The 25,114-nt window shown below is 44.5% G+C and overlaps 1 protein-coding gene across 11 annotated transcripts in view; it reads left to right on the plus strand.

Annotated features, from left to right (window-relative positions):
* IFT81 (intraflagellar transport 81) overlaps positions 1-25,114 on the plus strand; it is a 158,286-nt gene that overhangs the window by 61,874 nt on the left and 71,298 nt on the right. The window lies entirely within an intron of this gene.

A 25,114-nucleotide genomic window follows, 5' to 3' on the forward strand; every position in this document is an offset into this window, starting at 1 on the left:
AAACATTGGAGCCGTTGAATGAGGTTCAAAGTGGAATGTCAAGAATAATGGTCTCTGTTTCTTTGTGAAGCAGAAACTCAAGTCTTGGGTGAATTTCTTAGTCAAAGCTGTGTGTGTGTGTGTGTGTGTGTTTCTGACTAAAAGTCGTAAGAATCAAGTGATTTTCTTCAGCAGAAAAGGAAGGTTCTTTTTTTTTGAGGAAACATTATTATCTCACAGAACTCAAAGGCATGAAATGTGGCCCAGCATCGCAAGAAGCTATCAGTAGAATAGGAAACTAAAATGTCCTGCGCTGAAGTTGCTCTTTCAATTTGCCTGAAGCTGTGAGGTCCCACCTCTGCCTGTCTGTGCACCCGCCATGTGTCTCTAAACACTGAACCTCTCTGCTTCTCTGAGGGCTTGTGGCCAGATAGGTCTATCATGGGTAGGTGTCCAAAGTTCAAGTGAAAGCCCAGATCAACCGCTCAATTCCAGAAGCCCAGGGGAGTGGATGTGATTGGTCTGGCTATTTACCTCTGGTCCAATCAGCTATGGCTGTGGGCGGGGCCACAGAACAAATATGGCGCCAGGGACCCTTTGTTGGTGAGGAATGGGAGGGGATTGGAGGCGAGGGAGGAAGGTAAAAAAGGAAGGAGTGAGAGAGAAAGGTGTGGCTCTCAGAGAACAGAGGCGCCTAAACTGGGGGACTCTGGTTTAATACCCTAGCTCTTTTCAGTGGGACAACTTGGAGGTAGTGTAAGAAGTCTCCCAGAGGTCCCTAGTGGGATTGGGCCCCAGGTGCCCACAGCAGTGACCTGCTCTTGAATGCTTCCAGTACTGGCTGCCTACCCTTCCTTCCCTGTGCTACTTCCCCACTCCCCTTCCTGGCCTCTCCTCCCAGATAAGCTCCTTGCACCCGAATCCTTGTCTCAGGGTCTGCTTTGGGGAAACCCAGTCTATTTCAGCCTCCTGTGCTGTTGCTAAGGAGTGAGGAATTTATTCTGAGAGCAATAGGTGGGTTTATAAGCAAAGTTGCTGCGTGATCTCATTTGCATGTTAGTAAAATCCCTCTGGCTGTGCTTCGGGAAGTGGATAGGAGGGGCAAGGGTGGAGGCCAGGGGTCTCCCCAGGGACAAGATGTAGTGATATGGAGGGGGACTGGGGGCAGATCCCTGAAGAATCCAACACCAAGGAGGCTAAGCAGAGGCATCAGGGAAGTAGAGGAAAACAGGCGGGATGTGTTGGGGGTTGTTGCACTCAGAAGCCAGCGGAAGAGCCGTTCACAAATAAGCCAGTGGCCACAGGAGCTATTAAGAGTGATTATAATGTTGCAGAATTAAAGGGCACTAGTGAGGAAACTGACAGGTAAATTAATGGAACCGGAGAGAGTCAAGTATTAAACATAAAGATAGGTGGGGACTTAGTCTATGGTAGAAGTATTTAAAATCAGAGGAGAAAGAAATTACTCAAAATGCAATCTCAGAGCAATTGGCCAGCCATTTAGAGGAGGTCAGTGGATGGAGGGGATGTGGTATCCTGATTTTTCATATTTAAGATGTGTGTGGGAGGGGTGCAGGTATAGCTCAGTGGTAGAGCATGTGCTTAGCATGCATGAGGTCCTGGATTCAATCCCCAGTACCTCCATTAAAAAAAAAGAAGAAGAAGTAAAAAGATGTGTAGCTGTTTGAAATGTGATAGAATCATCAAAAGTGAACAATATCAGCTACAGAAAAGGGACATTTGAGTCACATTCTGTTTGTGCTGCACACATTTTGCTTTACAGCAGAAAATGCAAAGATAACTGGATGCCCTTAGAAATAATTCAGCTGATAACTACATCACACTGGCACCTGGCTGGTGCCTGGTTCTTCCTCCCACTCAAACTCCGCGTTGGAGTCAAGACTAGCGCGGATTTGCAATGATGATAGTATGATGTGGTGATGGGAAGAGCCTCTTCAGGAATGCAATGTTCCTGCCAGGATTCACTGTGGTTCCTTTCTTGGTAACTGGAGCTACTAAAAAAGCTTATCAAAATGATGTTTATTTCCCCTGTATTTCTCCATGGCAATTTCTTGTGAACATGTCTCTCTAACCCTCTCTTCCTTCTTTCTCATCACCTAATTCACAATTCTTATAATAAGTTGGTCAAAAGTCTGCTGCTTAGGGATGTCACAGCGTTAGGAGAAATCCCAGGGCCCTGGTATTCAAAAATATTTTTCTCTGAGTTATACTGAATCAGTGCTGCCTAGTAGGGTGGCCACTAGCCATATGTGGCTATTTAAATTTAAATTAATTAAAAACAAATGAAATTTAAAATTCAGTTTCTCAGTCACACTTAATTCAAGTGTCAACAACCGCATGTGACTGATGGCTACCATAGTGAAGACCTAGAACATTTCCACCACCGTGGAGAGTTCTGTTGGACAGCACTGCTGACTAAATCTGTGGGCTAGAGGAAAAAGTGAGTACAGTTGCAGGTAAGTGAGGAAGGTGAGGGGGGTCCCAGTCAGATGGCATCTATTTTTTGTGTGAAATACGAGGCAGAGTTGCCTGATGAGTAGCAAGGGAAGGCAGAGGGGTAGGAGGTTCGATGAGAGTGAAGAAGATTCAAAACAGTTGCTATGGTAAATGAGAGAAGAGAGCCAGCAAGGAAAACAGGAATTCCAGGGTGGTGTTGAGAATTAAAGACCATGAGTGTGTTATTGCAACAGTCTGCATGACTGAGATTATGTTAAGGGCCTGGGGCCTTCCCACCTCCAGGGTCCACCCCCCGCCCTCCGCCTCCACACCCAGAGACCAACCAGCTCTTGCCAAGTGGTTCAAATAGCTGTAGAATTTGTAATCATTGGTATCTACTACTTTATTCTGGTCTTCTACATTTGTTCCAGAAACAGTGTGAGCAGAGCTACATCTCTGCCCCTCTTTCTACCTAAATCACACTTCCCCTGGGGCTTATATCCCTTGCCAGCCCCACAATGCAGAGCAGGAAGCTCCTTTTTTCCCCCTAACTCAACCAAAGCACTAGGAGCAACTTGGTCCACTCAATTTATCCTGAGTGTAATTGCTTTATCCTTTTCATGGGTGCTGGATTTCATTTAATCACAAGATCTTTCCTCCACTCCATTCCATTCAAGCCAAATACAAATGCTCTTCTTGGGACCTGTTAAAATCCATTTCCTAGTCAAGAGCCGACCACTTCAGGCAATAACCGAGATGTTCCACAATCATAAACACAAGGCCAGGGAAGGATGGGGAAAACTGGGGTTTGCCTTCTAATGGTGGGTGGGAGAGAGGTGTGTGGGGTTTCAAGGAGACAAGGGACCCATTGCTTTCTCCATCAGTCTTAGCAGGACAGGTATGAAAACAGAATAGAAGGATCTGTACATTGATCTAGGGCTGAGCTTTGGCTGGGAGTTGAGAATTATGTTATTTAGGGTGCTTTTATGTGAAAGTAAAAGAACGCCTGACTCAAACTGGCTTAATATGAAATAAATTATTATCTCATATAATAGGGTTTCTAGAGGGGGAACAGACTTCAGAGAGGGTTGATTCAGTAACTTGACAACACCATCAAGGACACAGGTTCTTTCTCTTTGCGCTACCACCTTTGTTGTTGGGTTCCTCCTCAAAAATAAAGATCATCAATTCTTTTGTCTCTTTTATAGGAAAATCTTTCCCAGAGCCCCTCTCTCCCCACTTGACCCTACCCTGTAGTGCTCGAAGTCAGTCATGCGCTTGTTCCTCCACTGACAAGACAGAGGAAATGACCATGGCCAGCTCAGACCTAGGACATGGTCAAGAGAAGCAGTGGCTCAAGTGAAGATCTTGAAATGAGAAGAGACACGCCAAGGGACCAGGAGGTTGGCCAGGTCTTGGATTATCCTCACAGTCATTAAAGTCTTAAGTACGGTGGTAGGAACTGGGATGGGGAGAAAGGATGAGCCAGATGCTGAAGTCCTATAAGAATGAGGATTGACTGATTGATTGATTGATTGATTGATTAATAGGCATCAGCAAGGAGAAAACATAGAACGTGGTACAGCTAGATGCTGTGAGCCTCAGAGTTCACTCAAGATGATGGATCATTGATCTGGAAATAGAGTTAGGGACCATGGAGGGCACCCCAAGAGTGGGAGAAGGATTAGCATTCTTTGGAGAGGGCGTCAAGGACACTCAGTGGAGAGCCAGATTTACTTGAGGCAGAAACTACAGGGAACTCTGTGTACTGAGATCATGACCTGAAAAAGAAAAGAGCATGCGCCCCATTCTTCTCTTTGCCCTTCCCACAAGATGAAATAAACCTAGAGCTTTTTTTTTAAATTGTGGTAAAATGTACATAACAAATTTTACCAATTTAACTAGTTTTAAGTGTACAGTTCAGTGGCATGAAGTACATTCACCTTGTTATGCAACCATCACCACCATCCATCTCCAGAACTTTTTCATCATCTCAAACTGAAACTCTGTGCCCATCAAACAATAACCCTCCATTCCTTCCCAGAGCCCCTGGCACCCACCATTCTATTATCTGCCTCTGTGAGTTTGACTGCTCTGGGTACCTCATACCGTATCTGTCCTTTTGTGTCTGGCTTCTTTCACTAAGCATAGTGTCTTCCAGTTTCATCCATGTTGTAATATGTGTCAGAATTTCATTCCTTTTTAAATCTGAATGATACTTCATTACAGATAGATCACATTTGTTTATCTACTTACCCACTGATGGACATTTATGTTGTTCCCACTTTTTGGCTATTGTGCATAGCGCTGCTATGAACATGGTTATACAAATTTCTGGTCATGTCCTTGTTTTTAATTCTTTTGGGTATGCAATCAGGAGTAGAATTGCTAGATCATGGTGATTCTATGTTTAATTTTTTGAGAAATCAAGTATTTTTTTTTAACTTAACCAAGATATCCACATATACTTGATAGCATCTCCTTTTTAACCCAAAAGCTGAGTACATCACCTTCCGGAGGGGAAATGCTTTCCTTGTATCAGTGAGTCACCCTCTCTCTCATTAAAGCGGAGATAAAAAGCCATTAGTTTAATTCCAACAGAGCATTCTGTTACAGAGAATAGAGGGAAAAGTAGAATAAAGTTATGCTAAATAGATGGAAATTTAGGACATGAAACAAAAAGCAGCAGCAGAGAGAGAAAGCAGAGAGGAGCTGAGGGCGGGGCTGTGGCACGAAGACTCACCAGCTCCAAGGGTCCCAAGAGTAGCCCTGAATAGAGAATTCCTTGCTAATTCTGCAGCCCAAGAAGCCTGACCCATTTATGACTTCTCTTCTTTTTTTTATTTTTTCATGAAATCCCATATTTCATGTTTCTCTCTGATCATATGCATAACAGGTGTGACCAAAAGGAAAACCCTCTGTGTGTCTCTGCGTTCACCGCATTTCTGACACCAAGTATGTGGGTTTTCCACACCAACCAGTTCCCGAACTCTCCAGACACCAACTGGGTGTCCTACAATTCAGTTATGACACTAACTACTCAGAGTTAGCATGGACTCAGCAGGTTACGGGCTCAGTCCCACAGGACTGCCCCTGCTTCAGACACCAGTCGCAAGTAGTGAGTCCCAGGAGTTAATTTGGCTACAGTTGGGGGTTCCCATGACCCCTTCCTCAGGTTTGGTAATTGACTATAGTGGCTCACAGAACTCAGGGAAACGTGTTTACTGGTTTATTATAAAGAATATGGTAAAGGAGATAGAATAACCAGGTGAAGAGGAACATAGGGTGAGGTCTGGAAGGGGTCCAAGAACAGGAGCTTCTGTCCCTGTGGATTTGGAATGTGTCACCCTCCCAGCACATGGATATGTTCATCAATCCAGAAGCTCTCTGAGCTCCGAAGTTTAGGGATATTTATAGAGGCCTTATTGGTTATTAACTCAGCATCCAGCCCCTCTTCCCCCACTGGAGGGTGAGGGATGGGACTGAAAGTTCCAGGCCTCTAATCATGGCTTGGTCTTTCTGGTGACCATCCCCTGCCCTGAACCTGTCCAGGAGACCACCAAGAATGGCCTCATTAGGACAAAAGACGCTCCTATCACCCAGGAAATTCCAAGACATTTAGGAGCTCTGTGTCCGAAACCAGAGGCTAAGACCAAATATATATTTCTTATTATATCACAGTAACATAGTATGACTTAGTATTTATTCCGCACAATCAAACAAGCTTAACTGAAGTACAGCCTGATTCTCTTGGCCCCTGTGAAACTGACAGCACCTTCATGTCAAAGATGTTGATTTGCTTCTGCCCTTTTTGTTGAGCCAGTGACGTGGCGGTCATCAGGGTAGTCTCAGTGGTTCAAGAGGTCCAAGCCAAACGGAGAAACCAATGAAACGTCTAGGAACTGGAATCAGGTCACCAGGCTGGGGTTGGATGCATGGAGATGGTGACATAGAATAGAGCAGGTGCAGCAAATAGGAAGTGAGCACCCTAGCTGAGGGACAGGCCAGGAGGCTGAGCTCAGGAGGCCCCAGGAAAGAGATGGGGAGAGACCCTAGTTCTCTTCTGCTAGAAGATGGAGGGAGTGGTGGTAGAGTCCATGATTTGAAGCTCTCTGTCCTTCTCCATGCGCATTTCATTGCTCCTATCAAAACTCCCTCTTATCCAAACAATCAAACCTGATTTCCCTTTCTCGCTCCCTCTTCCTCTCCCTCCCTTCTTCCCTCCTCCACCTGTCTTTCATTCCCAGTCCCATTTCCCGTATGCCTGGGACAGCCCCCACTTAGTTTCCGCCTGCCCAGTAGCTTGCCTTCCTTTACAACTGCACTTACCACGTAGTTTCTCCTGTTAAGTGAAAGTGGAATAATTATACTTCTTTCCTCAAAGCATATCTCTTAAATCCCAGATGTCTCTGGGTTGCCATACATGATGAAATGTTTCTGACTTATTTTCCTTAAGGGAATTATGTGAGATTACTCATTAGAAGCACCATGCCTGATAGATAATAATGTTCAGTGAATTGCAGCTGTTAATTAATAGTGATATGTTATTAATTATAGTAACAATAATAATAAGAGGATATAAGCTCTTGGAAGACAAGGATAGTGGTTTCTGTATGCTCAGGTTCGATAACCCAATATTCAAAGATTTAATTTTAGCAAAGGTAAATAGATATTTCTGCCATGCCTAACTTCTGGCTTAGCCTGAAATCAGCAGGCCTTCATATCCCTAAACCATGATTAGACCAGGATGGGCACCTGCCAGGCAGAGCCAGACCATTGCCTAGCCAGTAGCCAATTGGGACCTCTCTATCAAGAGTATGAATTAAGAGACAAAGACATTAAAGGACAAGTAAAAAGAAGAGCACTAGGGTGAAAGTCCTCCAGCTTTAGCTGATGTGGTCCCTGGAACCACTCTGATTCTTGGCCTTCTTGAGGCTGTAGCTTTTCTAGAAGATTCCACGAGAGCTGTGTTTTTATTATGAAAGTCATTTTTTGGAGCTAATTTGAATAGGTGGTTCTGAGCTCATATCACAACTCAGCCACGTCTTTGTGATCTGAAAGAAGTTATTTGACCTCCCTGAGCCTCATTTTCCCTGTCTATAAAAGGGGACGGTGATACCTACCTTACGGTGTCCTGATGATTAAATGAAGTAGTGGACTCTTACAGTAGGATTTATCGAGGGTGTTGCATCCTTGTTTCTTTCCCTTCTCTTCCCAATGACAATGGAAATGTCAGATACAGGCCCTATATCACTTAGGATAAGAGCTCAACTGCATGCAATAGGGACCCCAAATAACAGTGGCCTAAATAAAGTAGAAATTGATTTCTTTGTCACATACAGTCTGGATGAAAATGGTTCAGGGCTGGTATGATGGCTCTGAGGAATGAATTCATCAGGGACCCATCTCTGTTTTGTTGCCCATAACAGCCGGGCCCAAAATGGTCCCCCATCAGTATCTAATTCCAAGCAGAAGGTTGGAAGAAGGAGGGAAGGAGAAAGAAAATTTCTCTCTTTAAGGGCATGACCTGTCACTGCCACTTGCAGCTCATTGGTCAGAACTTAGTCACATGGCCACATCTGCCTGCAACAGGTGGGAAATATAGTCCTCTGTTCGACCTTGCTTAAAAACAGGTTTCTTACTTCTATTGAGAAAGGAGAATGGATATTGAAGGACAACTAAGAGTTCCTGCTAGTGGTACCGATGAACTGATCCTCTGACCTGGAGCTGAATGACTAGCCTCGCCCACAAATGGAAAGAAATCTTTGTGTTCACAGGGGACCTGGACAACTATAAGTCATATAACATGGCCCAGTCTGGGAAGATCTCTATAGAGAATTTATTTCCCCGGGTAAAAGGACCTGTTTGTGTCTTTCCTCAGGGAGTGGGCCCATACAATTTGGTCTGTCTAACTTGGCACTGGGGGTGTCTGAAAGTCAGAGTCTTGGGTATGGAATGTTGGAATCTCTGACCAGCTCCGAGGCTGTGTCCTGTGTGAATGTTCTGGGTTCATTAGGTGATCTCAAAGCCCACTGCCTCCACAAGATCCGAAACGCCTTCCCTGATCTCACAGCTAAAAGAGATTGCTCTTTCCTTTAAACCCGTGTTATACCTGGAGTAGACATCTGTTGGTTTTGCTGTCTGGCTTTATTTTCTCTTCTGGCTTTCCTTTGGCAGAACCATACTTTCTGCATTCTCAGTTGATTTGGTTCAAGCCGTCCCTAACCACAGGCCCCAGGGGTGGACCCAGGACCCAGTCCTAGACAATCAAAGCACCACTTCGGCAAGGCTACTGCACTCTGTTCAAGAGTGGTCACATGAGTAAGGTTAGTCTGATAAGTCTTGGAATTTTGGTTAAAATTACTGAAACAGTAGCATTCTCCTTAGGCTGCAGTTGCTAGGCTGGTAGGATATAGGCCTAAAATCGTTGGTGGCCATTTGTGAGCAGGGTATGAAGTCAATTCAGGGAAATCCAGGGGGAAATGATGGAGAGATTCTTGATGAGATCATTTGAACATCTGGATCAAGCCATGCCTGAAGGCTTGACTAGTTTCAGGAGCCAGTTACATCCCTTTTTTGCTTAAGCCAATTGAAGCAGACACTCCTATCAACCAAGAGTCTTGGCTAGTACAGCATCTGTGTGTGTACCTTCACAACAAGGCATATCACTTTGAACCTGATGTTGCAGTAATTTTTGAACACATTTCAGATCTTTTGTTTGGCTATGAGATCTTGAAACCAGACTCCTACCTAGGTGCCAGGCCCAACCCAGGTGTTCAGGGAATGTTTGGTGAATGAATAGATGGGTTGATGGGTGGATCAGTGGATTGGTCGATGGATAAATAATGGAAAGAAGTAAGATATGCCCTTCCTGAACATCAAGCCCCAGAATAGCAGCCTGTGCTTCTCCAGGTCTTTCTCACAATCCTTTCCCATCCTTTTGTTTATTTATTCAGATAACAAATGTTTATTGAGCACCTACTATGTGCAAGACTCTGTGTCAGGGGCTGGGAATATGTAGCGTGGTGAAGCGCTCATGCTCTGGAGTTATACAGAACTGGATCTGAACCCCAGCTCTGTCCATTACTCTCAGTGTGGCCTCGGACAAGTTGATTAACATCTCTGAACCTCGATTTCTTCATCAGTAAAATGGGCATTGATGGCATCTTCTTGGTAGGCTTGTTATGAGCATAACTGAGATAAAGGACTTACCACGTTGAATGGTGCTGGTTCATAATAATTATTATTATAACTAATATTAACACTGCGTGTCCTTGGTTCATTAACAGGGGTGATTGTGCACCCTCAGGAGACATTTGGCGACACCTGGAGACATTTTTAGTTGTCATGATTGAGGGAGTGCTACTAGCATCTAATGGCCGGGGTTGCTGTTAAACATTCAACAATACACAGGTCAACCCCCCACAACAAAGAATTGTCTGGTCCAAAATGTCAATAGAGCTAAGGCTGAGAAACCCTGGTATATATAGCGTTGGCGCCTAAGCTGGAAATTCAGTTGTAGACTAGGAAATCAAGGGCCACCGACAGTGCAAGGCACATAGTAGGTGCTCAATGAATATTTGAAAACCATGTAAGTGAATGAATGAATGAATGATCAAATGAATGATTATATCTTACATTTGTAATTTGGCCCAGTGCCTGGTTCAGGGCTGTGTTAGAATGGCTCTTCAGTAAATGGTTATTGACTCCTTCCTGTAAATGTACCCCTTGAAGAGCAACCTGTGCATCAGCTGGGACTGATGTCCTCCTGGCTGGGGGACAAGATGGCCTCGCAGCAGCCATCTGGGGTTACAATCAATTGCTGTGGGCAGCCGCAGAGCGGCGGAGCAGACAGTGTTTCTCCACATAGTGATGGATTAGTTGTCTTCTCTGCTGCCCCTCTTCTCTCAGACTCTCAGCAAAGAAGGATTTATCGGGCTGAGCTGAGAGCCTGTGCATTTAGCTCTTTAGGAAAAGGAGGGGAAAAAGTGACCCCAGACTGAGGATTATTGTTAATATGCTTGACGATCAAGAGCTGGTTAGAATTAGAGGTGGGGTGGAGAGTTGGGGAACAGGACTCAGCTTCACCATTACTCTCTTTCTAATTCATTTATTCAACAAACATTTACTGAGTGCCAGGGGCTCTTTGGAGATATGTAAGTTAACTAAAGAGTTCAACATTCCAACCCTTTTGGAATTTATATTCTAAAGAAACAAGATGAACAATAGGTAACTCAAATATATAGTATGTGAGAGGACCATGTACTCTGTGGAGAAAAATCAAGCAGAGAAGGAAGATTAGGTGTACTTAGGGTTGAGCTTTTTGGTTAAATTGTGGTGAAATTCACGTAACGTAAAATTAACCGTTTTAAAGTGTACAGTTCAGCGGCATTTGGTACGTTCTCAATGTTGTGCAACTACCACCTCTATCTAGTTCCAAAACATTTTTATCACCTCAAAAGGAAAACCTTGTCCCCCTTAAGCAGTCACTCCCCATTCCTTTAGCCCATAGCCCCTGGCAACCATCATTCTGCTTTCTGTCTCTATGGATTTACCAGCCCCTGGTAACCATCCATTTTCTTTCTTTATGGATTACCTATTCTGGACACTTCACATAAATGGAATCATACAGTATGTGGTCTTTAGTGACTGGCATCTTTCATTTAGTGTTATATTTTCAAGGTTCATCGATGTTTTACATGTATCAGTAGCTCATTCCTTTTTGTAGCCAAAGAATATTCCATTGTACGGCTGTCTCACATTTTATATATTCATTCATCAATTGACAGACACTTGGGTTGTTTTCACCTTTGGCTATTGCGAATAACGTTACCATGAACATTCTGGTACAAGCACTTCAGTTCCTCTTTTCAGTTCTTTCAGGTAAAAACTTAAGAGTGGAATTGCTGGGTCATATATTTAACTTTTTGAGGAACCACCAAACTGTTTTCCACAGTGGCCACACCATTTTACATTCCCACCAGCAGGGTGTGAGGGTTCCAATTTCTCCACATCCTCACCGACACCTGATGTTCTCTATTTTGTGAATAACAGCCATCCCAGTGGTATGAAGTGGTATCTCCTGTGGTTTTCTCTAATGCAAATCATTAGGTGTTGAGCATTTTTTCATGTGCTTTTTGGCCATTTGTACATCTTCTTGGAGAAATGTATATTTAAGTCCTTTGCCCATGTTTGAATCGGGTCGTCTGCCCTTTGTCATTGAGATGTAAGAGTTGAGGATGAACTTTTAAACAGGATGGTCAGAAAAGGCCTCCCTGGGAAGATGACTTTTAAGTGAAGACCTTAGGAGCGAGCGAGTCACTGGGACGTCTGGGAAGAGCATTGCATACAGAGGGAACAATGAGTGCAAAGGCTCTGAGACAAGTCATTTTCACTTGTCTTAAACTCTGTTTTCCTGTCTGCTAATGGGGAAGAATAAGACCACGAAGATAGTATCACATAGAAGGTTGGCAAATTATCAACACCTGGGCTCCCCCACGCACTCGTGCAAGATACAGTTGACCTTCAGCAACACAGGGATTGGGGCACCGACCCCCCATGTAGTCAAAAATCCACATATAACTTACAGTCAAGCCCTCCGTATCTGTAGTTCCTCCACATCTAGGGATTCACTCTACTGTGGATCGTGTAATACTGTGGTGTTCAGTATTGAAAAAAGTCCACGTGGACATGGACAAGGGCAGTTCAAACCCGTGTTGTTCAAGGCCAACTGTACTTAACTTCTCAAGATTCAGTCTGCTCACCTGGAAAATGGAGGTAATAAATGCTCATGAACAACCTCACAGTGTTCATGAGAATTTAATGAAATAACATACCCAGCCAGGGCCTGGCACCTGGTAGTGCTCGGAAGTGGGTTTGAATCCAGATCAGGAGGACTTCAAATCCTGAGGCCTCCAGGAAGAAGACGGTTTACAGGAGAGCCTGAGGGGCTTCATGGCAGAGGCCTGCAGTCTAGCCGGACCCAGGCTACCACATACTCTCCTCTGTGTATGTTCTTAAAAGCATGATTTGTTTATATACTAACACCAAGCAGGGGGATTAGAGTGTGAATGCCAGCTTTCACCGAGTGACTTCAGGCAAAGTTCTTAAACTCTTTGAAATCAGTTTCCTTATTTGTGCCTTAATATTGTGGACAGGATTCAAGATCATGTATGAGTCATAGGAGAATTGACAGATAATGGATGTAAATGTCACTGGTATGTGGTTGGTGCTCAAAAAAATCTCCCCTCTTTTCTTGCTTCATCATATACCTGCCCAGCAAATGCCATTTGGGGCACTTAAAAAAACACGATTACCTTTATATCATTTCTTCAACACAAGTTGCCATGATGTTTTGCTTTATTTTGGTTTTTTTTGGTGGCAGGTAGAATGTGGGCTTTGGGGTCTCAGGTGAGAGTTGAGGTCCTGGTTCTTTTGCTTACCAGCTGTTCAACCTTGGGCAAGTGTCTTAACCTCTCTGAGCTTTAGTTTCCTGGCCCACCTTACAAAGCAGTTGTAAGGATCTGGGGTCATTTTTGTAAAGCTCCCAGGACCCAACAGGACTCAGCCTCGGGGCTGACAGTGGCTACCTTGGTACGAAGAAAAGGACAGGAAGTCCAAGCAATTTGGGCGGTGAGGGAAGAACTGGAGAGAAAAAAATCCCAATCAGACTACCTGGAAAAGCTCCTGCGAGCCTAGCAAGAGTGAAGCCGTAATGAGTGAGTTCCAGTCCTCACTTTTCTCCCTTTGGAAAGAGCTAAGAATCAGGAGTCCCAGATGCTCTGTCCAAGGCTAACTCTGTGCCCTCCAGCAAGTCCCTTCCCCTCTCTGAGCCTCAGTTTCCAGGGTCCCCCTCCAGGGACCCTCTCTTCTCTGTATCCAACTGTGGCACTGCTGCTGACCAGTAGAGGGTAGCGATGCACCAATGTTCACCATGGAGTCGGTGCCTCCAAGTCTAGTTTTGTTTGCCATGTTGCTATTCCCTGACCCAGGATGAGAAAAGACAAGAAAACTGTGGTGAAATGGTAATAGTGGAATGTTTCTCTTTTACAAACAGCCTTATTTTATCCTCAGTGCACAGTCAGAATGAGGTCTTGCCGCAGTGTACAAATGAGGAAGTAGAAGCCCAGAAGCATAAGAAACTTAACAAGACCACATATAAACAATCAACAGACAATTTTGGTTACACCACATCCTAAATTTAAACATTCCAATGCTAGTAACTGCATTGCTGTATGTCTTGCCTGCTTAGGAGTGATAACCCACTACCTGCTTTATGGTTCATGCAGTATTTTCTGACCTTCAGTATCAGAGGATCTACATCTTGCTCTCCCCAGCTTACAGATGAGCAAACTGAGGCTTCTAGAGGTTATGCCATTTGGCTTAACATTTCTTAACCAGCTCCATCTTAGCAGCTGTTTCGTAGACTCCCAGAAATATTAGCTGACAAGTATAGAACTTGGTGTTTTGCAACAGTTTTTGTATAGTGGGACATAGTGGCTTCAGGTCCAAATATTGCTCCTTATTTTGCAAAAGGAATTAAGCCCCTGTCTCTGTCTCAGCACCTGCACAGGCTGTCAGCATTCTTCGTGTAACTGGAACAGCTTTATATCAACAGTGGTACTCAAAAGGGACTGTCAAGTGAAACACCTGCCGCCAACTCCAGATTCTAGTATCCACCCCCACCTACCCACAGAATCACTGTTTTTGACGGTCATTTTATTTGTATGTGTGTGCAATGTCTTTAACTGACCTTCGTGTTGATTAAGATGCTGTAACAGAAAGGCACGACTCAAGTTAGCCTTAACACTTCGGCATTAAGGAAATTTTTACTTCATATAACAAGTAAACTCCAAGGTGGCACTCAACAGCTTTAGAAGAATTATCCTGTACAAGATGTCAATAGTGCTGAAGTTGAGAAATCCTGGGCTAGACTGATCAGTGCAGGGGTTGGGGCTGGACTCATCTTCATGAAGCACATGGCAGTGAGGAAGAGGCAGAGGACACCACACAAAATTGGAGTTTGGAGAGTCTGAAAGAAGAGAGGGGACTGGCTTTTGGGAAGGAAGTGGACAGTCTCTGTCATAAGTCCTGATGCTGTTAATTTAGCTCCCACTGAGCTCTAACTAGCTCTTACACTGTGTGCCCTGCCGCTGAGAGTTCGGAGGATGTGTGAGAATCAACACTGGGCCCTTGCCTCCACCTTGCTTATAGTCTGGGTATTTAAACCAGACTCACATTACTTCCTTTTTACTATTATCTTTTTTTTTCAGTTGTAGAAAATATTGAAAGGGATAAAGAAAAGCCAGAATCACCCATAACCCATCAAGAATGCTACCACTAACAGTGATGTTTATTTCCTTCTGATCTTGACCCTGCCTCCTAATTGTTGCAATTCATGTAAATTTCTCCTCATTCATCCATTTAACAGCTATGGAGCTGAGTGCTGGGGTGTGTGCTTTTTATTCTCACTGTACTGGGAGTTCCCAGAAGAACAACTTAATTGAAGCTCAGAATGGTTGAATAGGGGAGGCTTGACCTGGGTCTTGAAGTCAATTTAAATGAGGAAAGAAGGTATAAGGATGGCCTTCCAATGAGAGGAAGGATATGTCTCAGGAACAAGGCAATGGAGGTGGGGGTAGGGGAGAAGACGGGTACATACTGGAAGGCTAGAGGGGAAAATGGTGGGCAAGATTCCAGGTGTAATGGATAATCTGGTTGGGGCTGGTTTTTTTTTTTTTTTGTTTTTGTTTTTTTCACCTGTCTAGAATTAATCCCCTTTCTGATAACAGCACCCACTTTTCTTTTGGGGAGTCACTCTTTTGCCACTGTCAACCCTCAGCTCATTAGTGTAGCTAACCCCCAACCCTTGTTTAAAGGTGGTCACATGACTGAAACTGACCAATCAAAACACCCCATCCCTCTGGCTAGTGATTGGCTCACGGGTGGATTCATGACTAGATCAGGCCAATCAGGATCAGTGGGACTCAAGTCCATTTGTTGGGACTGTCTGGAAAAAGAAAATCTTTTTCCATTGGGTTTGAAGCTAATAGGGTGAAGCCTGTCTTGCCGTCGTGAGTGGAGTGGCCTGGTGAGAATAAAGCTAACACAGTAAAGAGTAGATGAAGAGAAATGGAGAAGTATTGACAGAGTCCTATGGACAACACTGGAGCTCCTCCGTTCAGTTGTGCTTAAAGCCCATAACTCCTTGGGATTAATAAACTTTAAGCTTTTTGCTTAAGTCAGTTTCAGTTAACTTTCTATCTTTTGCAACTGAAAGTTCTAATACACTTTGCAGCCTAAAGTAACTGGAAAAGTATCGAGCTTAGTGCCAGGACTTTGCTCTGCAACTAACCACTTGTGTTCTCCTGCACAGCCCTTCATCTCTCCAGGACTCAACTCCTCTCTAAAATGGAGGAAATAATATGGGTCTTTTGGGTTGTTGGAAGAAGTAAATGACACTGCTTTGTGAACTGAAGGTAAACAAAAATGTAGAGGATTCTTATGAAACCGCAGGGATAATTTTAGGAAGAAGATTCCAGAAGGGCTTAAAAGGATGGCAAGCTTAAAGGTAAACATGGATGCTGCAGGCATCAGGGGGTGATGTAGGGACAGGTACAAAAAAGAGCATAGGCTTCCCCTTCGATAGATACACGAGACAGAGGATTGTCATTCTAAGAATGGCAGCAAAATGTGATAGTAATCAGCAACTGACACTGGCTTCAGGATCATAGATGACAGGGAGCAGTGGGGACTGTGGCAAACGGGTCAGCACATGTCCCATCTCGAGCAGGCAGCCTCTTCTCACCTCCAGCCAGTCTGCCACCTAGTATATCCAGATTTCTTCAACGGAACCCAAAATTCTAGACAGTCTGAACAAATGGAGTTGAGTCACATTGAGTTTGGCTTCATCTTGAAATTCGTCAGTTTTCTCATGAAGGTTCATTCTATTGGTTTGTTTGTTTAGCACTCTGTGAGTCAAACACAACTTGTCCATTTGTGAAACTTAGTCCTGGAAATGCTGGTTTGCTGTCCCTTGGGTAGGTGCCAAGATGAATCTTCGTTGGAAGAATGAGAGGGTGGCTAGCAGGGAGGTGTCCGTACAAAACCAAAGGATGCACAGAAAGTTTGTGCAGGAGGACCTCCATCTTCCCGTGAAAAGCAGTTCCTTAAACATTCATTCAATCCTCACATCAACCCTGTGAGATAAGGCAGGTTAATTCCATTATGCAAATGGAGAAACTGAGGCTCAGAGAGTGCCTACATGGGAAACTACAAAGGAGACCCTTGAGGCTGGACTACCTCCCTGCTGGTGGTACCCCAGTTGAAGCTGACTTTGAAGCTCACTGAGAAGCTCAGACATTGCAAGGAAAACGAACCCTTTGGCTTAAAGGATGTCAGCCTGGCTTTGTTGCCCACTGCATCTCTGGTGCCTTTTAAATCTTGTCTTCAGGTGAATGTAGCTACTGGACAGCACTTCTCTGATGATGTGGCAGCCTGGGAGTGCACCGCTCAGATCTCACTCCAAAGAGTCTGCTGCGAAGAGCATGGTTGACTGACAGTCTAGTTCCCACCTCTCCGCATTCACCAAGTTCATGCCAAGGCCATACCTCGCCAGGCTGCTCCCAGCCACACAGAGCATAGTGGGAGCACTAGTGAAGCCCCACTGCTGCCCAACCTGAATTCCTCCTACAGCTGACCGTGGCTGGGGGACTCCCTTTCAGCATGGCCAAAACTTTCTTAGAACTGTGCTGCTGTCCAAGGCCAGTCCTTCCTTCTCCCTCTCCTTGCAAGGTATCAGACCAACGTCACGGTCTGAACAGTCTCCTGCTTACCCTCACTTTCTTCTCCTCTGTCCTCCATAGGCGTAAATAAAGAAATCCTCAGTAAATCTCTTGCAAGTCTGTGCCTGTCGTGGCATCTGCTTCTCAGAGGATCTGAACTAACACTGATGACTTCCATTTTGTGAAATGAGCTAGCTAATAAGTTCTATAACCATCCAAACCCATAGTCATCTGTTGTCAAGGAAACAGGTTTTCACACTGTAATGGTTAGGCCCATAGGCTTTGGACGCAGAATGACCAGGATGTGAGCCCTACTTGCCAGTAGTATGACCTTAGGGAAGTTGTATAACCTGCCCTGAGCCTCTGATTCCTCATCTGTTGAAAAAGTGATTCTCAGCTAGAATCGATTTTGTCCCCCATGGACATTTGGCAATCTCTGGATATTTTTCGGTTGTTAAAACTGAAGGAACTGGAGGGAGAGTTATTGCTACTGATGCCTAGTGGGTAGAGGCCAGAGATATTGCTAAATATCCTACAGTGCACAGAGCAGCATCCCCTACCTACCAACACACACACACGCACATGCATACACACGTGCACACGCACACGCACACACAGAGCAAAGAATGATCCAGCCCAAAATGTCCGTAGTGCTGAGGTTGAAGAAACCCTGTGTAAGATGGAGACGGCAATGGTAGCTAACTCCAAAAGCTGCTGTTAGGGTCCAGTGGGATCACTCGTTCAATAGCTGTCATTTCTACTCCCCCACCCCCTTGTAAACTCCACGACGGCTGGAACCAGATGATTCTAGATCAACATTAGGTATCACCAATGACTCGAAAATGGAAGGTGCTAAGTAAATTGTTATGAACTGAAATACGTATCAGATGAGTGCAGATCAACAAATGGTAACTATTATTATTATTGTTATTGTTATTATTATTACTATTACTCATTATCATCAAGACTGTCTTTCCAGACCCTGCTCTGTGCATGGGGTATAATTGGTCCTCAATATTTGTTGAATGAAAGAATGAATAAATGAATGAGAAATGGAGGGGTATTTACTCATTAACCACTAATTTACGCGGTTTGGAGAGATATTGGAAACTCTTGGGAAACAGGCCCAGTTTTTTGGGTTTTTTTTTTTTTGCAAAGAGGAATTTTGTTCGTCAAAGAAATGACTTGAAAGGATTGAGACCTCAGCCAAGCCAGAGTCGGGGGCCTGACTCAAAGTCATGTAGAGTTTAGGACGCACATCTTGCTCGGCTTAGGCAAAAAAGGAAAACGGGCCAGGTTTTGTGCGAACTCGCTGTGAAACAAGAGCTGTTTTCAGGGCCCAGGAACACGCTCTGTCCCATGTTTAATTTCTTCCATCTGTCTGGTATCTGACCTCTGCTGCCCTCTAAGCCATTGCCACACATTGTCTGCGCATGTTCCCATATAAGGTGATCTCTCTCTCTCTTTCTCTTCCTCTCTTCCCCTCTCCCTCTCTTTCTCAGGGTTGGACCGCAGCGGCACTTCCTCCACCCTGCTCTCCCTCTCTCGGCCTTCTCTGGCAGGCTCTGCTGTGAGGACGGATGGCTGGAGAGCGGGAAGGGGCAGGGGGCTGCCAAAGAATGTGGCAGGTTTATTTTTGCTCGGGCTGCATTCTTTGCCAGGCCTGCGGGCCCCAGCCACTTGGGGATGTCACATGCCGATAAGACAGTGGGGGTGACTGAGACCTGTGGCTCAAATCTGCAACACCCCAGGTGTGAGCCGTCGTCACGGAGTGGGGGGGCTGTGGGGTGGGGTAGGCAGGGACTCTGAGGTCATGGGACTCACCTCTTCCCACTGCCCAGTGCCTGATTCCCAGAAAGAAGCTTGAGCCTTCAAGGAAGCAGTTGCAGGAACTGAGATCTGTAACCACTTAGGCCCATCTCTGCACAAGACCCAACATCTGTGGCAGAGTGGAGAAGGATTATCAGGGTGAAATTATTAGCTGTATGACCTTGGGCAAATTGCCTAAGCTCTCAGTTTCCTTATCTGTCAAAACTGTATCAACAAATCTACTCAATACTATTGTAGTATCACAGTGCAATGTAAACTCCATGTGGTAGTGATTATTGTCTGTTTTGTTCCCTGTGGTTACACCAGCACACAGTAGGAACTCAAATATGTGTTGAACAAATTAAGTGAGATAACGAACGCTTTTAAGTATTCAGCACCCCATAAATGATAGCTGTTACTGCCCATCCAACAACAGCAGATTTTTATTAAGCACCTGTTAAGTGCCAGGCCCTGATAGGTGCTGGGGATACAGCAGTGAACAAGGTAGACAAGGTCCCTGCCCCAAGAGAGCTTATGTTCTGAGGAGGGAGATACATGATAAAGGTAATTCAGTTCCGAGCGTACTAAGTGCTATGGAAGAAATTTAAAAAGGGATGTGGAAGGGATGTTTTTCAAACCTTTTGACTGTGACTCACGGTAAGAAATATATTTATTGTGTGACCCAATGAACACACATGTATGTTTATTGAGCTGAAATAAAACTTTCACAAAACAATTTGTGGTAGATGGTCTGCAAAGATGTCTGCCAACAGTTTGGCAAGCATCATTCCTGGTATGCACTCCTCTGTCAAGAGGCAGAGTCTGTTTCTCCTTTCCTTGAATCTGGGAGGGTCTTATGACTTGCTCTGACCAATAGAATGTGATGGAAATGACACTGTGCTTGTTCTGGGCCTCAGCTTGAAGAAGCCTGGTGGCTTTCCCTTTTATGCCCTTAGGACCCAGCTGCCATGTAAGGAAGCTCAGATTAGACCACTGGATGATGAGAGACCACCAGGAGAAAGAGAGAGTCCAAAGAGGGAGAAATGGCAGTGGGCTCTGAGGTTCCTGAAAGGAGGGAAGCTATCTTGGATGTTCCAGCCCCAGACAAGCTCCCGGCTGCATTCAGTCACACGGCGACCCCAGCAGGTGCCAGGTGGAGCAGAACTGCCAGCTGAGCCCACCTCACCCATAGCCTTGTAGGTGGAAAGGTGTTGTTTTTAAGCCAATAAATTTGGAGTGGTTTGTTACACAGCAAAAGTATTTCTGACACAGAAGTATTTACCTTTATCCTGTGTGATAGTTGCTATTCCACTTCATTTCAGTTTTTTAAAATGTCAGTCAGGACCCACTAAACTGATTTCAGTACCCACTAATGGGCCATAATCCACAGTCTGAAACACAGTGATGGAGAATGGCTGGTAGGTGGATTACTTTAAGTCAAGGGGTCACGAAAGGCCTCCCCGAGAAACTAACGTCTGAGCTGTGACCTGAGTGAGGAGGAGCCAGGCTGGTGAAGGCCTGGGGAAAGAACAGCCAGGCAGGAGAAACAGCAGTGCAAAGGTCTTGAGGCTGGGGCGGGTTCGGTGTGTCTGAGCAACTGAAAGGAAACCAGTGGTCAGGGAGTAGAGAGAGAAGGGAAGCCTAGAAGGAAATCGGGCCTTATGCCGTGCAGCACCTGGGACTTCAGCTGTAGGGAGCAAACACAGCCTGGAAGACTTGGGGTGACCTCCCAATGCCCTGACTGCCCATCATTTTTTTTTTAAACTGAGGTGAGATTTACATAACATAAAATAAACCGTTTTAAAGGGGAAATTCAGCACCATTTGGTACATTCACAATATTGTGCAACCCCCACCTCTGTCTATTTCTAGATTTCCATCACCCCCAAAGGAAATCCTGTACCCATGAAGCAGTTGCTCCACATTCTTTCCTCCCCCTCAGCCCCTGGCAATCACCAGCCTGCATTCTGCTTCTATGGATTTGCCTTTTTCTAGATACTTCATATAAATGGAATCATACAATATGTGGCCTTTTTTTGGGTCTGGCTTCTTTCACTTAAAGTGTTTTCAAGATTCATCCTTGCTGTAACATGTCTCTGAACTTCATTTCTTTTTACACCTGAGTAATATTCTGCTGTATGTTTATACCACAAATTGTTTCGCCATCCATCCGTTTGATTCTATAATTCCATCTATAGCACTCTTACAGACCTTGATTTGATGTCATCAGCCCAGGAAGGGAGGAAAGATCTTGGCAACATGAAGGAGAAGACTATTTTGTGCCCTGCTGCTCCTGGCCTTTTCTTGTCCCCTCCCATCAACCTTTTCCTGCATGATTCTGAGCTTCCTGATGGCCCAAAATGCAGATCCACTGCTGGTTACCCTTAAATACTCCCCCTAAATTCTATAAATACACCAGCACTCAGCTGGGAAAAAAAGAACTTGAAAGGCATCTGAAATGAAAATACACATTTTTCCCATCACTGGCCAAGTGTTTTCTCTCCATCTTCCCCTTCTTTGATTCCAGAGTAAGCGTTTAGATTTCAGACCATTAGCCCTACCTGGGGAAGAAAAGAGTTTCCTTGGCAAAGCCCTTGTAGGCAGAGAAAGCCAGACAGTGTGTTAACATTGGCCCTCCCACACAGAAAATCCCTTTGCCTCACACAGAAAATTGCTTTGCCTCAGTGGCTTGATTTATGATCCTTCTTCCAGATTGCTGAGCCATTTAGAGCCAGTTTAGGGGTTGATGAAAATGACTTTGGGATCAGGCAGACCTGTGTTTGAATCTTGGCTCAGCCAGCTGCCAGCTATGAGACCTTGGGCCCTCTATTAACTCTCCAGGCCTCAATTTCCTTAATCATGAAGTGGAAAAAACAATACTGCCCTTGCAAACCTGTCATGAAGATTAAAATGAGATGATGTGGGTGTGGGCAGTGTGCCAAAATGAAATTAGGCCTAACTCCGTGCGATGCCTGGAACTTCAGCTGGAGAACCAGGGCAGCTTGCAGATGTGGGAGTGGTTCAGCTGACCATACAAGATCTTTCTCAAAAAAAAAAAAAAAAAAAAAATCTGTCGGTCAATTTTTATTGTATAATTCAATTTATAATTCATTCCATCTGTCCCTCCAGATCCCCACTTTGCCATTTTCTCCCTGGAAAGCCAGTTTGCACTAGTGATTTCAAGGGATACCTGCCCCTTTGGTTCCCTGTTGGGTTTAGCTAACAGGAGGCCAGGCAGGAGATCAGAGGGTGGGAGGAGAGTGAGGTCAAGACTGGTTGCATCTAAAGGCTCCTGTTGGGCAACCTTCTCTATTACAGCTTCTGTGTCGGGCTTCTGGGGCCTGTTCCCTTCTCTGGCTGCTTCAGGTTAGGCTGCAATGACTGCCTTTGTTTTCTGGACCCTTGTTGGTTTCCATAAACCTGACCCAAACCTTTAGAAATAGTCGTTTTTTAAGCTCTCCTCAGTTGCCCAGAGTGTGCCTCCTTTATCCTGCCAGGAAGCTGACTGATACAGAGATTACCCATTTGAGTTCACAACTCAGATTTGCTAGAGGAAGTGTATTATAATCAACTGAATTCCAGCTCTGAAGCCCCATCCTGTCATTCCTGGGCATCTCTTCCTTACACATATCCTGGAGGTTGCCAAGTCCTTGTGCCCTTCTGCAGTGACAAAGCTTCAGAGAATCACTTGCAATCTCCTGTCAGTGGCCCATCCCTGTGACTGCTTGGTCACCCACCCATCATCCCAGGCTGTCTGGTCCTTTTAGGTCCAGTGGCACTGATGCTTCGTGTCAGGCCTGAGACAAGGAAAGCTTGGACCACACTGGAAGCCACTGGACTCATGGTGTGGCCTCCTGGGGGTTATTTCCACCTTCTCAGGAGCCACCCCAGATTTATCAACCTGTGATCCTTTCCCAATCTTCTTAGCATCTCTCTTGTGTCTTCTTACTCTGGAAGGAACTTTTCTCCCCAATCCTCTTTTGATGACAGCCAGTATAAACTCCCTCAAAGACTTTAGACTTTTACAAAAGACAGAAGTAGAGCTTCTGATTTCAGCCTGAAAAACTCAAGGTGATGCAGATTGTTTAAGAGGAGGGGAAGCAGAAGGAGTACACACATAGTTGATATTTTAATAAATTCTGACACATACATGAAGTATTTAACAAAGTTCCTGACATGCAGTAAGCCCTCAGTAAGTGATGCCATAATTATTATTTGAGCCCAGTAAGAATGTTAGATGCATTCTATACTTCAACCCATACTTACAACCAAGGAGCTAATATGAATTGCATATTATTTTGGCTCCTCTACACTGCCCATGATTCTCGCAAAACCCATTTTAAAAAACCATTTGACAAAAATGTGCCAGGCAGGCATTTAATAAGAGCTCTGGAACCTCATCCATTCAGTTTAATGTTTCACATATTATTTACCTTTTAACCTTTTAGGAAAGCACATTCTGCTACTCACAAGATTAAGTTGCCAGAGCAGAGACAATTTAGGATATCTCCAAAACTCAATTCAAGTTTCCATTTAAGTTTAATTTCTTTCCAAGTAACCTAGATGGCAAAGGCATTAGATGACAATTAATGGATGATGGAATAACCCACTTCCGAATTTGTTCCTGTGTCTGGGTCATTTTTCCCAGTTTTAAAAGAATGAGATAAAGTGGGCAGTATGCAGAGTAGCCCCAGATGGGATAGCATCTTGAAAACTGGCATTCGCTGAATACTCGTGCAGAATCCAGAAATATCTCATGGTCAGGATGAAAGGTCTAAATTTAATACCAAAAACAGAAAATTGGCTTGAATTCCCTGTACTCTGCACAGGAAAGTTCTTGTTTGAAAGCTCTGAAATGAGAAGAGGCTGGAGAAATTAAGTGCATGGCATCGTCAGATTTTTGTGGGGACCCGGAGGGTCTGCTGTTATCCCAAGACCCCATTTGGCCCATCGGGGAAGTCTGCGTTGAAAAAAGATAATTTGTTTGAAGGAAATAAGGGAGAAGTTTCACACTGATACACATACTTCCCACAATATAAGTACAATCTCATTTCTTCCTTTTCTGGTTTTGCTTACCCAGCTTTTAAGATTTAACCACCTCCTTACCTGACCACCTGAACAGGACTGTTGTTCTTGTTTGCATAGTATCTCTACCTCTGGTAACAGAATCCAGCCCTTCCTTTTGAGGAACCATCCTTACCCAGTCTATTGCTATGCCCATCAGAGTCATAACAATTGATTCAGGAATGGTCTGACACACTTTGGACCAATGAGAGTTGCCCAGGGAATTTGCTGGAACTATTAAGCAAAGAGTCTGCTTTTATTGAGTTTGCTAGGCTAGAAGGATGGAAGCCTCTTGTTACTAACAGCCCACTCAGGAAAGTGGAGTTGAGAGACAAAGAGATGGAGGGAGAAAGTCAAGATGACATCATTGAGCTCCTAGATCAAGCCATAGCTGAAGGTAGTAGTATACTTGGAATTCACAGTTGCATGAAATGATGACCAGTCTCTATATTTTTTATCTAGTACTAAACTGAGTTTTGAAAAAACACTTGACCGAGAGTCAGAGGTTCATAACTGTGAATGGTCCTTGCCGTATCTACAAGGTTAAATAAGGGAGCTAGAAGGGGCAGCTTCCACTTTCTTTCTCATGTCCTCCACACTTCTCCCCACCCTCTCCTCCACTGGAGATTGGTGAACATTTAAAGGATAATACCACATAACAGCATTTTCTTCTGAAAGGGCTTTGGCTTAGAAGCAAATTGGGGATTTTAGTGCTTTGGTAGCAAAGGATGAGTAGGTTTCAACAACAGTCTGTTGTTACAACCAAAAACTGCTAAAGAATCCACGGCTTTGGTCCTGTTGTCTGCAATCAGAGCATCCAAGAGGCCAAAATTAACAAGACCGGGAAGGAAAAGACAAATCCAAGAGGACCAGCCCTCCATTTACCCATGCTCCTGATGTACATACCCTGCTCACAGGACTTAGTCAATGGAAATGCTTTATCCATAAGAGTGGAGGTCTGTACGTGAGTTTTCATAGCAGCACCATTCATTGTAGTCAAAAAGTAAAAAAAAAAAAGCCAAA

This window comes from Camelus ferus, chromosome 32 (assembly GCF_009834535.1).
Source record: "Camelus ferus isolate YT-003-E chromosome 32, BCGSAC_Cfer_1.0, whole genome shotgun sequence".
NCBI lineage: Eukaryota > Metazoa > Chordata > Mammalia > Artiodactyla > Camelidae > Camelus > Camelus ferus.